This window comes from Tachysurus fulvidraco, chromosome 6, assembly GCF_022655615.1.
Source record: "Tachysurus fulvidraco isolate hzauxx_2018 chromosome 6, HZAU_PFXX_2.0, whole genome shotgun sequence".
Classification (NCBI taxonomy): domain Eukaryota; kingdom Metazoa; phylum Chordata; class Actinopteri; order Siluriformes; family Bagridae; genus Tachysurus; species Tachysurus fulvidraco.
The window spans coordinates 15,643,220-15,656,042 of record NC_062523.1 but is presented as its reverse complement, the minus strand read 5'-3'; the positions used below and the strand labels follow the sequence as shown (position 1 = coordinate 15,656,042).

At 37.8% G+C, this 12,823-nt stretch overlaps 1 protein-coding gene and 1 long non-coding RNA gene across 3 annotated transcripts in view; both read left to right on the top strand.

Moving 5' to 3' along the window:
* kalrna (kalirin RhoGEF kinase a) overlaps positions 1 to 12,823 on the top strand; it is a 149,881-nt gene that overhangs the window by 17,838 nt on the left and 119,220 nt on the right. The gene's annotated exons all lie outside the window — the stretch shown is intronic.
* The window catches only part of LOC125141431, a 3,377-nt gene continuing 903 nt past the window's right edge, over positions 10,350 to 12,823 (top strand). Inside the window, exons 1-2 of the long non-coding RNA XR_007140799.1 lie at positions 10,350 to 10,581; positions 12,801 to 12,823. The exon at positions 12,801 to 12,823 is cut by the window's right edge and continues 165 nt beyond it. This is a non-coding gene — a long non-coding RNA (uncharacterized LOC125141431). The remainder of the gene's footprint in view (positions 10,582 to 12,800) is intronic.

The window sequence follows — 12,823 nt, the reverse complement described above, 5'->3', positions numbered from 1 at the left end:
TGCTACGTTGGCACTATATAAACTCACCATACAGTAGGAATCTACCTCCTTTTCCTCATTTTATAGTATTAGTATTAGGTGTAAAGAGAAATTGCTAATAGGACTTTCTTCAAATTTTCTTGTTAGGAAATGCTTCTTTTGTATTTGTGGAGTGGGGGGAAATATTTTGGAAGGATTATGACTCATAACAATTATTTGGCCTTCAGAATGGTCCAGAAAATAGCGGACATCATCTCTGCTTATTTGTTCCCTATATACAGGTAGGTCTTTTTTACTCTATGACATTTACATTTACAGTATGGCATTTGGCAGACTATGATATACTAAAAAGGAGTGTTATAGACTTCTAACAACATGATCAGAAAGAACTATGGGGCTCTATGACAGTTGTGCATTTGCAGTAGAAACCTCTTATCTACTAAAAAGTAACTAATTCACTTTCAAGTATGAAAGAGGAGAAAAAAACAGAGGCATTGTAGGAAAAAGAGGACAAATTATTTTATGAATTTATGGATCATTTAGGTTGATTTGGATAAGGTAACTGCTTACGTAGATCAGCTGAGCTGTTCATCCTTTGCTGAACATTCTGAACTTAGATATCATGATTCCACCACAATACCAGTAATATAATTTAAATATAAACAGATTTTGGTTAGCTTTAAAATCGAATGTCATGCATCAGCATCTTCTGTTAGACAAAAATATGAGGGACAGCCAACAGCAAAATTACCTGGATTTATTCCATGTCAAAACATGTCATTTGTTTAATTTGTGACCAATTTTTAGTCTTGAGATTCCATAGCCGAAGAACCAAAAGTACTGCAATAAAAATTGTCCTCAGGTTTCTGTACTTCATCATGGTTACACAGTGAATTTAGTGAATACACAGTGAAAGAAACCCTAGACTGTAGAGAATACACAGACCTCAAATTAGTCCTAGTAAGAAGTAAGTGGTTGTATGTAGACTACTAGTCTGGTGTTGAGTAATGACTATGTAACAAATATGAGGAGGCTTAGAAAGATGCAGGGACAGCTGTGTCTCAGACAGGACTCAGGATCTGTAGGTCCCACCTGCTGTTACTTTCTGCTGTCCATAAAGCCAAACATGACAAATGAGAGCAATAGGAGAGATGCTTTCCTGATATTTGGGTAGGCAGAGGGCTAGAAATAGCATGTTTTGGGGCAGACCAAATATAGACCTGGGATGAAGGATAAATCAAAGACAGGTGTTCGTGGATGAAGAGGAAGGAAAAAAATCCCACCACATTGTATTTCACATCTCACTACGGCTGGCTTGTGAAACAGGTGTAAGGAAAACATGACTAGGCAAGTCTAGATTTTTCTAGACCACATAAAACGCTGTACTTCACTGAGTAAATCACTTCACATACACTGTAGAAATAAGTGAAATGATGATGTACTAAAACCACAGACAAAATTAAGTCATTTCAGTCACATCGAAAAATGAACAAAAGACGTTTATTTGAAACTAATCCGTTGTGAGTAAAAACGTCCCACACTAGGATTACCTAGTGTGGGAGTCAGGATTAAATTCAGGTTACATTTTCACATTTGTAACTCTTTTTATCAGAGGCCAGAAATGGGATCACTATCTGCTTTTAGTTGGCCATGTTCAGCATTGAATTTTTGTACGTTATCATCAATAGTGATGATTAATGAAAGTAGACACTCGGGGATTTAGGAAGTTTTAGTTGTTTGCCTATTAGGGGCAATATTTTCCATTCCAAAACATTCCAAAATATAAAAAAAATAAAATTCAATTAAATTCACACAAATGATTTCTAAAATTTGAAGGAGTTACATTTAACCACTCAAATTCTTTGTAAAATTAACCCAACAGAAGTAAATATATCTTAAACTGAAAGCCTACAGTGCCCTGACTCATTTGTATATCAGACTTGGGTCGATAAAATGATTATTTTGTTTACACTAAAAATGACTGATAGGTCGACTTCCTTTCTACCACAACGGTGTTCATGTTTATAGATTGATTGATGGTCCGGGTGTTGACTTTAAAATAGGGAAAAAAGTTTGGTTAAAGCTGCTAAGTGACATACATCCATAGTTCTGTGTATTTCTGACCATCACCTGCTGCCAGAAAGCTGAAAGCACACATTTATATAAAATGTCTCTGTATGCTATAGAATTCTAATTTCCCCTCACTGGGGCTAAGAGGCCCAAATCTATTCCAACATCACGATGCTCCTGTGCACTCCTGTTCTTTTCTCTGGTAGCATCCATTAATAGACTAATGCCCATACATTTCAGATGAAAGTGGTGTTAACTCAAGTGTTATCACCTACTGCAGAGCCATCCTGTATCTTAGATTACCTCTCATCAGATTAAAGCCTCTTTCATCCCACTGTACAAGGAAGGAAGTTTGATAAATGGATTTGGCAGACTGATGGAAGGAGAAACATGTAGCTTTAACAGTAGCTTTCTTAAAGTTGCAGCATGTTTAGGTCTCTCGTTGATTGTCTGAGAGTCGGGTGTCTGTAGTTCTGTCTCTCCTCTCGTTGCTTTTTTCAACCATGTGCCTTGTTTAGCAATGTAACATTTTCTTATAATTGAGGATGTGCATCACACAGCTTAGGCTGAGATGATTTTTTTTTCACTGGAATACATTGGATTCTTTATTGCCGCAAACACTTCTTTTCTAATATCCTTAAGTGCATGATCACAGCCTTCTCTGCTAGTCCTGAGAGCTGAACGTAACAGAAACCTCTTCTGTTTCTGCTTTACATTCTTTGAACCACAGTAAGCTGCTAATTTCAGAAATTAGACTTAAAAGTAAAGTTGGGGGAATATTGCATCATTTGCCTAATAGACAATTCTCTTGTGTTTTTCACTGGAATTCATGGTTTAGAATTAAAGGGTCACTATGGCTTTAGATAAGATGCTGAATTTATGTTACATCATGTGGTATATAGTATAGAATCAGTGTCATTGTTTCACTTTCATGACATTCATAAAATGTATAGAAGCATCCATGGATGAACTCACATTATAAATCATGAGGTTCGATAATAGAATTAAATGAATAGAATTATATTTCTGCCTTGCCTTGATTTATTCCTTGCATATTCAATGGCAGGAGATTCGAGCTGAATAACGTATTGAAATACTCATAAGAATCCCACTAGAATTTTTCTAGTGGTTGATGTCTGCCATATTGTTTCATAAGGTATAGATGTCACGGTGTGCCCAGTAATATTTGTTATATAACCTCTATGTAAGTTAAAATGGTTAAAATTGTACTTTCAGCGTTTATACTCGAAATAGTTTCTATGACGAGGGAGATCATCCTGATTTTACACAGACCATTCCCACCTCCTTTAATCAACAGAAACACACTCAAAATCCTCAATATTTTTCTCACACCATTTTTTATGAATTTTTTTTTAACTGTGTGAAACACTAGATTGAGTGTGCCTCACCTGCCTGCACCCCTACATAAGGCAGAGGGCAGAGGTCAAAGGATGGGCCCAGAGAGAGAAATCCAATCTCTGCTTTGAGCTCTTCCTCCCTCTTTGCCACGTTTATTATTGTTTTTTATTTAAATATAGCAGGCCTAAATATGATTAATGCCAAAGCATTTTTAAAAAATCACTAAGAATCTAGAGATTTAAAATACAGAGTAAGATATGTATAAACCTATGCTTATTAAAAATGAAAAAAATGAAAAAACAACGTTTGTTCTAAAAATACAGGTTCCATTATTCTGTACAATAACAGTGAGAGGAGGTAACTGTCAGTACTTGTTTCTGTTGATTTCTCTCATACGTTTCTCTTCATTTCTAACAAAGAACATAAATATCAGCATCCTCAGTCATTGCTTATTGCACATCTTGAATAAAGCTTGAAATATTTTTCTAACCAAGATGGGCAGTTCCAGGACAAATCTGCATGGTCTTTTGGCGGGTTTGGCATTTCTTAAACCCTGCAGCTGGCTGTGAGGATGACCACACGGGTGCAATTATAACACTGTCTCAATGTCACACACACAGAGAGAGAGAGAGAGAGAGAGAGAGAGAGAGAGAGAGAGAGAGAGAGAGAGAGAGAGAGAGAGAGAGAGAGAGAGAGAGAGAGAGAGAGAGAGAGAGAGAGAGAGAGAGAGAGAGAGAGAGAGAGAGAGAGAGAGAGAGAGAGAAATATGTTAATAATAATGATAAGACACCAATAAATCTAGTCAGTGCAGCATTTGGTGATAACAGCATGCATCTTTACATCTTTACATTAAAGCAGCCTTCTTCAGCCCATAGCAGACCTCATTATCTATCTATCTATCTATCTATCTATCTATCTATCTATCTATCTATCTATCTATCTATCTATCTATCTATCTATCTATCTATCTGTCTGTCTGTCTGTCTGTCTGTCTGTCTGTCTGTCTGTCTGTCTGTCTGTCTGTCTGTGCATGTTGAATGTGTTTTCATGACCATGAATGTGTTTGTTCATTCTCTGGACACTGTCCCCTTTTGAGACCTCAGAGCAGCTTGTGTTTCACACAGGAAAAAAAAGAGTCTGGCTGGAATATATGTGATAAGCGCAATGAATGAAAGGACTAATTCATTCATGTATTCATTCATTATGAACATATCTCCCTGCACATATTCCTCTGTGCTTTTTGCTTGTCCCAGTTTAGACATGTTTTTCAATCAAAGTTCATCTGATAAATGATCAGTGACAGCTGTGGGATGCTAGACATTCACTAGGTACTTCAAAGGTAGCTGCTTGGAGATTAACATTAGCTGACATTTTTCACATGTGCTTCATGATAAAGAGAACAACAGTATTTTTTCTTTACTTCTGTTTGATACATTATCTCTTGTAATGCACATATTCTTTCTGGTGTGGGAAGTGACAATAGACTGTCTCAGAAAACATCAGTGTGTGGGTTTTATGATTTTATGGTGTAAGCGATGATTACCACATTGTTTAGTATTAATGTTCTGGGTGAAAAAGGTCCTGCAAAGAGGGATAAAACATTGTTTTGATGGAAAATATTAAAACTGCCCAGGAATTCAGCCCTGAACTCCTTGCCCTTTGTGTGTGTGTGTGTGTGTGTGTGTGTGTGTGTGTGTGTGTGTGTGTGTGTGTGTGTGTGTGTGTGTGTGTGTGTGTGTGTGTGTATACTGTATGTCTAAGTGTATGAAGGTGAATGTGTTTTGGAGCTCTTATGGGTTATAGGTGCTAAAAGCTGATTTCTCTCAAACAGCTATACTGTAATCATCATCATCATCATCATCTCTCTCTCTCTTTCTCTCTCTCTCTCTCTCTCTCTCTCTCTCTCTCTCTCTCTCTCTCTCTCTCTCTCTCTCTCTCTCTCTCACCCCTCCCCCCTACACACACAGAGCATTGGATCATAGGGAAGCAGTGCTGAAAGCTTTAGTTCATCTGGCAGCAGGGTTAAAGAAATAAGGGCCTTCCTCCATCAGTCTGTAGCCAGACACCTGAGTCCTCCCCTGTGTGTGATATTACACTGACGCGCCTAATTAGCACTGTGCTGTTATTCTACTTTCACACACACACTTAGGCTGTTGGCAGTCCAACAGTGCCAGAAAAAAAATCATCTGCGTACACACAACTAAGGTCCGTTTGTGTTTATTTGAGTAGAAAGACCTGGACAAAATGTTCATATTAGATTCAAATTATTGTACTGGTGGAAACCCATTAAACAAATGACTATGATTATTATGTGACTAAATACTAAAACAGTTTTAGTGATTTCAGTCTGTTCAAGATTCAGATGCATTGCATTTTCTTGATGGAATATTGTCCTGTTTTATCTATATAATTATACATTATTATTATTACTTTTATATTATTATTAATTGTGTATGGTGTAGTAAGGTAGAAGTATGCTAAATGAACAGATTCTCTTGTGTAAAAGGTTGTATATATATTTGTGTGTGTGTTTGTGTGTGTGTGTGTGTGTGTGTGTGTGTGTGTGTGTGTGTGTGTGTGTGTGTGTGTGTGTGTGTGTGTGTGTGTGTGTGTGTGTGTGATTGGAATTTTGACCTTTTTTCCTGTCTGTCTATGAGGTCAGAGGGAAAGTGTGTGGATTTTGACCTTTGTGTTTAACCTGAAGTTCAGCTGTGGTCAAAGGAGAAATCTGGCCATGGGCAGTGAAGCTTGTTACTGGTTACTGATTATTGAACCTTCTGTTTGGAGTCACATGTGAGAACCAGGAGGAAATACACTCCTGAAAATTTAGCGTAGTGTCGTGTATTGTAGTTTACTGTAGTATAGTGTAGTGTAGTGAAGTGTAGAGGGAGCAATCCTTGTTTTATGAAAGCGTTATGGATGCTTTAATTGAAACTTCATCTAATTAAGGAAACAAACTTTATTAAGCAGTGGATTAGTGACAAAAATATTTTTTTCATGCTGGTAACATGCATGTACTGTATGTAGAAGGCATTTGGACAAAGATGTACAAGATCATAATACTGGGGAATTAGATAATGCCCACATGCTTTTCGTTTCACTGCAAGCATACCATGTACAGTATAATTGTGTACATGACAAATAAATTCTTGAATTTTGAATGATTTGTTTATAAATTAAATTACAACAGCTTAGGAAATTATAATTTCTAATTTGTCCTATATACTGTATGTTCCAATAATTTAATTTAATCGTTATTTAATAGAAATCGTTGAATAATGTGAAATGTTTGCAATATAGCATTTTGTTGCAGATGAAGACACTGCATGCCTTTTCCTCCTATTTCTGTCTCTCTCTGCAGTAATTCTGTGCTAATGTGTAATGAGCAGAAACTGGGCTGATGCTAGAGACACATTAGGCTAATTTATCCTCTAAAGAGGGAAATAATCCAATCTATCAGTCCAGTCAGTGTATACTTGGACAGAAGCGAGAAAGAGGAAGGGAGTGTGTCCTCAGGGACAGGACTAAAGGAGGAGGAGAGACCGGATGAAAAACAGAGGAAGACCAGCCATCTCTCCCTCCTCTTTGTTTTCTCATTTATCTTGCTCTCTGGTGAATGGCTAAATGGTTTTTGGCTTGTCCCTGTGCCCACCCTCACGTCTCCTCTCTCTCCACTCTGCTCGCTCGGTCTTTGTTTACCCAGCATCTATCACTGTCCCGGTCTCCAGCATACACAAAAGAGCTGTCCACCTCAACTACTCCAGCATTCTCTTCTCTTTATATTTGGAGTGCTTGTATACACCGTCCTGTGTTCTAGCACTCTTACTCTCTTAGTTGTGTCTTTTTTCTTGTTCTATTTCTTTTTCTTTGTCTAACTCTTTCCTATGCATTTTTGCCTTTCTCCCACCAGTGTCCTGAACTCACTGGTGTGTGTCCCTGCTTTTTCTTCCTCTCTCTTAATCCTTGTGTTTTATTTTCTCGTCTCCTTCTTTATCCATCTGTCTCTGCTATTCAACCATTTTGTATCTATCTATATAACTGATACAGATCAGTACGTATTGTGTCCTATACTAGCAGATAGATTGATGTAGACTTCTGTGTATATAAGTCAGAACTGCTGAATTCTATTGTAAAAGAGGGAGCTTTTTGAATTAAAGGGCAGGTGAGTGACAAGCACTTCAATGGAGATGTCTTCTTGTCCTGATTGGTGGTCCTCCTCCTTTAATTATTTTCTCGTTTACAGACCTTGGGGCACCACAGGGCCTGGAGCTTTTCCTCTGAGCATACGGTTTACTGAAAATAATTACAATTATTAACTATAACAAATATTGTAAGCATAAATTTCATATTCATCCTGTAAGCGCAACTTTAAAGGCAACTTTATTAAAAAAAAAACAAAAACAAAAAAAAACAATAATTCTGTTAATTTATCGTTCATTTGCTCACCAGGTAGTATTGTATGATTTTACACTTTGTTCATAACATGACAGTCGGAGCCCCGGACTGAATGTACAGTGCGTGTCTTTCAGTTCAATACATATTTGATGTAATGGTATATATAAGATTATAATTATAGTTCGGTAGCCTGCAGTGTTCCAGATTCATGCCTGAGTTCATCTTATTGTCTGTGTGGAGTTTCTGGGCATGTACTTCCTGTGTCCATGTGTGTTTCCTCTGGGTACTTTGGTTTTCTCACGACTCTGGACTGGCTATGCTAAATTGTACAGTATGTGCATGTGTGTGCGAGTAATGCTCTGTGATAGACTGGCATCACAACTATGGTGTATTCCTGTCATGCACCCAATATTTCCAGTACAGGCTGTGGATCCATCATGAATATAATTTGCTGTGAAGTAGTGAATGCTTGTACATCAGGCATGACATTTCTGCTGGAATTTTAAGCCATAAACATTTATTACATAATAATATTGTGCAGTATAATTACGAGAACCCAAAGAGACCACTCTTAACTCAACCACCAGTGTTTAAAATCCTGATTTACAGTCAATGTTTATCGAGGCACAGAGAGCAGTGTGTATATAGTTGTATAGTTGTATTGTACTCTCCTATATACCAAGGGTCATTTACTGTGACCACCTGCAACTATTTGACCGCTTCTAATAGTGCTGCCCCTGTACTTTCCTTAACACACTGGTATGACCTCATCACCGGCACTGAAGTTCTTGAGCGGGTGAAGGTCACTAGCCATGCTGGGCGGGATGGATCATCTATCCAAGATTGTGCTATATGGTGAGTTCACCACCGGCCACAGTGTCAGAGGGGCCCTAAAGAAAAGGTATAAAGAAATCCATTTGTGCCTGTCACATTGACCACCACCAGTGCTCTACTCAAGCCTCTGATGGTGAAGTGCTCCACCAGTGAGCCTGGCCATTGTGGACAAATGTGGACAAACTCACTCCTAACTCAATCTTTTTAGTGAAGTCAAGTCTGACTTTGGAATTTTTGGTTTTCCAAACTGGCCTACCTTAACGTATGCATTAAAATGGTTAGTTTGTAATATAAATAAATATTGATTATCTCAACACAATTGTATTAATAACCAAGTTTATATTGTTTAACATACATAACTGAGCAATCGTCTGTGGTTGTGAGCAACTTCTGCACACTCTATGCCATGTTCATGATTTGAATCTATACATTTTGGGCACTTTTACAATAAGGCATCCCTTTTTTGGGAAGACTGGTTTTGCTTAAATGTGCCAAAAGCTCTATTTATGAGGTATATTCTCTTGTTACCTTTTTACCATGCTGCAGTGGTGATAATGCATATTAAGAATGTCAGAGTGACCGTGTTAGTGTATTTAGTACATTATAAAATGTGTGTAAAGTGTTATTCTTTTGTTAATATAAATAGTCCCCTAGTAAATGGTGTGTGCAAAATCTGTAACAGTGCAAGTTGTCAGTAGACTCTATATTTTAATGTGTTTGTGTGGTGTGAAATGCTCGATTGACTCCTGATAATAGTCTCCAAAGTACTCAGTGGGTAATGTGAGAGAAAGCTGCAGCAGTGTGTGCAGCGGTGTCATGCTACACTGCACTCCATCCGTGGCACACAAACCCATTTCTGTTTTCATCCTGGAGTGTATTCTCTAGAGCAGAGAGCTGGTGTACCTAAAGCGAGAGCTCTTCTCCTACATCACAGGTGACTTAACCATAAACTCTCTCTCGTTCAGGTTTTACTCAGTTGAATAGAGCTCTCACGTTGTACTGTGACAAATCAGCAGTCACAGAACACGCTTCTCTTACAGCATTTATTTTCCACGCCTTATCCTTTGGTCTCCTTTCATAACTGGAATGCTACAAATACCTCTGTCTTCTGGCAGCCAGTCAAATGAAAATGCACAAGACGACACAAAGTCTCTCTTGTCTTGCAAGCATTCCGTTCCAAACAAACCTCAGTTGTTCCTAATTCACCTCAAACAACAGAGATATTTTAATCTTGGTTGAAGGGAGAGCTACTGTAATTCAAGTCCATTTTGTGCATTGAAGAGTAGAGCATTTTGTTTGTTCTACACTATCCACTTCATCCAAATCATCCAAATGTGTACTCTTCAGTGTTCAGGAGGCCCTGTTGTTTTACATAGGCCCAGTTTAATGAAAGATGCAGGGAAGGGACTTGTTTCTCTTGCCCTAAGAGAATTGTCATTGTCAACATTTGAAAACAAATGTACTTGCTACTAGTTCTAGAATAGTTCTAGGAAACTCCTTTTAAGTTTTACATTTTATAGTCTTATATAACTATAGACAGTTCTGTTAAAAATGATTCAACCCCCAATGCTGTAAATGGTTTTAGGGAATTTAGTGTACATTTGTAATTGTATTCAGAATGAAATCCTACAAGGACTTCTTAAAGAACCATAAGCAACTAAAATGACATCAATTAGTTTTGTAATACAGCAGTAAATGTTTCTTTTGTGAATTCTTCATTGACACAATTATTCAACCCCTTAAAGACTACCACTCTGAAGAACAGAGGTTCATTGAAGTGTTTTCAATCAGGTATTGAAAACACCTGTGCATGTCAGGGAGCAGCAATAAAGCCTAATAAGCACCAATTAGGCAGCTTTAAAATGACTGTGATACTCAGCTCCTTCTAGACATTTACTGGTATGGTTACAAACATGGTGAAGTCAAGAGAATGGTGATTTAATTGTAAGCAGGATGACTGAATGATCAAAATCAATGTCAAACCGACCAAAACAATCAATTTCAGTTGGGGTTGAATAATTTTGAACACAACTGTGTATATATATATATAAGTGGCCAGCAGTGAGTTCAGATCTAAACCCCATTGGACACCTGTGGAGAGATCTTAAAATTGCTGTTGGGAAAAGGCGGCCCTTCCAATATGAGAGACCTGGAGCAGTTTGCAAGGGAAGAGTGGTCCAGAATTCCGGGTGAGAGGTGTAGGAAGCTTATTGATGGTTATAGGAAGCGATTGATTTTAGTTACTTTTTCCAAAGGGTGTGCAGCCAAATATTAAGTTAAGGGTGCCGATAATTTTGTCCAGACCATTTTTGGAGATTTGTGTGAAATTATGTAAAATTTGCTTTTTCGTGGGTTTTTTTTGTGTTGTTCTAATATACACAAAGGAAATAAACATAGCAAAACGTGTAATTGCAATACTTTTCTGTGAGAAATACTTTTAGGGGTGCCAACACTTTTGGCCATGACTATATACAGTGTATATATATTCCACCTTAAAAGAGAAATTCTTAAAACTCTAAAAACTGTTAAACATTCGACCAAGACTTTCAAAGTCTTGGCTTGTTTGCTATGATAATATCAGTCGAGGATCAGTATCGGTTATCAGTTAGTTTTCAAGTCTTTGTTTGAAAAATAGGAGACTATGATTGGTACAACATAATTGTTGCATTTCTACAATAATAATGTGCCTCCAGTGCAGTATGCATTTAGCTGGTCCTGTAGTCCTGTTCAGCAGAACCTCTTTTGTCTTGCACTAGATGTGATCTATAATTCAGTAGGCCTCACTAGCAAGACTGACAGACCGTAATGAAAGTCTGAGTCTGAAATCAAGCTGTCAGGTGAAGCAGGTCAGTGGAGTGCTGTTCTGGCAGAGCTAAAGAAAACACTCCTCCATGCTTCATTAGAGTGGTCAGAAGAAGTATTAACCCCATGCCGACTCACCCTCCCTGCTATTTATTTACATCCAGGTTGAAAAAATATTATTCCAGTGCATGTTTATTTCAGACTATTGTCTGAGTTTATTTTCCGTTATGCTTATTTTGGTATTTTGCTTCAGCTGGCTAGGAATACATTTGCAAGTTCTGGTAATTTTTATTCAAGTTATGTGATTTATTATTTATTCAGCTGACACAGATGAGATATAAAAATCGCATCATTTGGATCGCTGCATCTATTTAATAGGCATTGATTGAAATGAATTTTCCCGCCTCCGCCTTGTGTGTGTGGAGTTTGCATGTTCTCCCCGTGCCACGGTCCAAAGACATGCATGGTAGGTTGCTTGGCATCTCTGGAAAATTGTCCGTAGTGTGTGATTGTGTGAGTGAATGAGAGTGTGTGTGTGCCCTGCGATGGGTTGGCACTCCGTCCAGGGTGTATCCTGCCTTGATGCCCGATGACGCCTGAGATAGGCACAGGCTCCCCGTGACCCGAGAAGTTTGAAACGTAAAAAGAGTTAATGTAATGACGATACAGTCGTATGCAAAAGTTTAGGAACCCCTGACAATTTCCATGATTTTCATTTGTAAATATTTGGGTGTTTGAATCAGCAATTTAATTTTGATCTATCAAATAACTGAAGGACACAGTAATATGTCAGTAGTGAAATGAGGTTTATTGGCTTAACAGAAAATGTGCAAAAATATGTATCAAAATGAAATTAGACAGGTGCATAAATTTGGGCACCCCAACAGAAAAATCACATCAATATTTAGTAGAGCCTCCTTTAGCAGAAATAACAGCCTCTAGATGCTTCCTATATACAGTAGCCTATAATGAGTGTCTGGATTCTGGATGAATGTATTTTGGACCATTCCTCCTTACAAAACATCTCCAGTTAAGTTAGGTTTGATGGACAGCTCGTTTCAAATCACCGCACAGATGTTCAATGATATTCAGGTCTGGGGACCGGGATGGCCATTCCAGAATATTGTACTTGTTCCTCTGCATAATAGCCCGAGTAGATTTTGAGCAGTGTTTTGGTTCGTTGTCTTGTTGAAATATCCAGCCCCGTCCTAACTGATTCCTCAACAATATTCTCAAGAATCTGCTGATATTGAGTGGAATCCACAAGCTGTCAAATTGTGTCTAACCATAGTTGTGTGTTCTGAATGTTTAGGGTTAAATAAAATTTCACTATTAATGGAATATATAATCCTGTTTTTCAGAATCAATCAACTCTAAAGGTCAT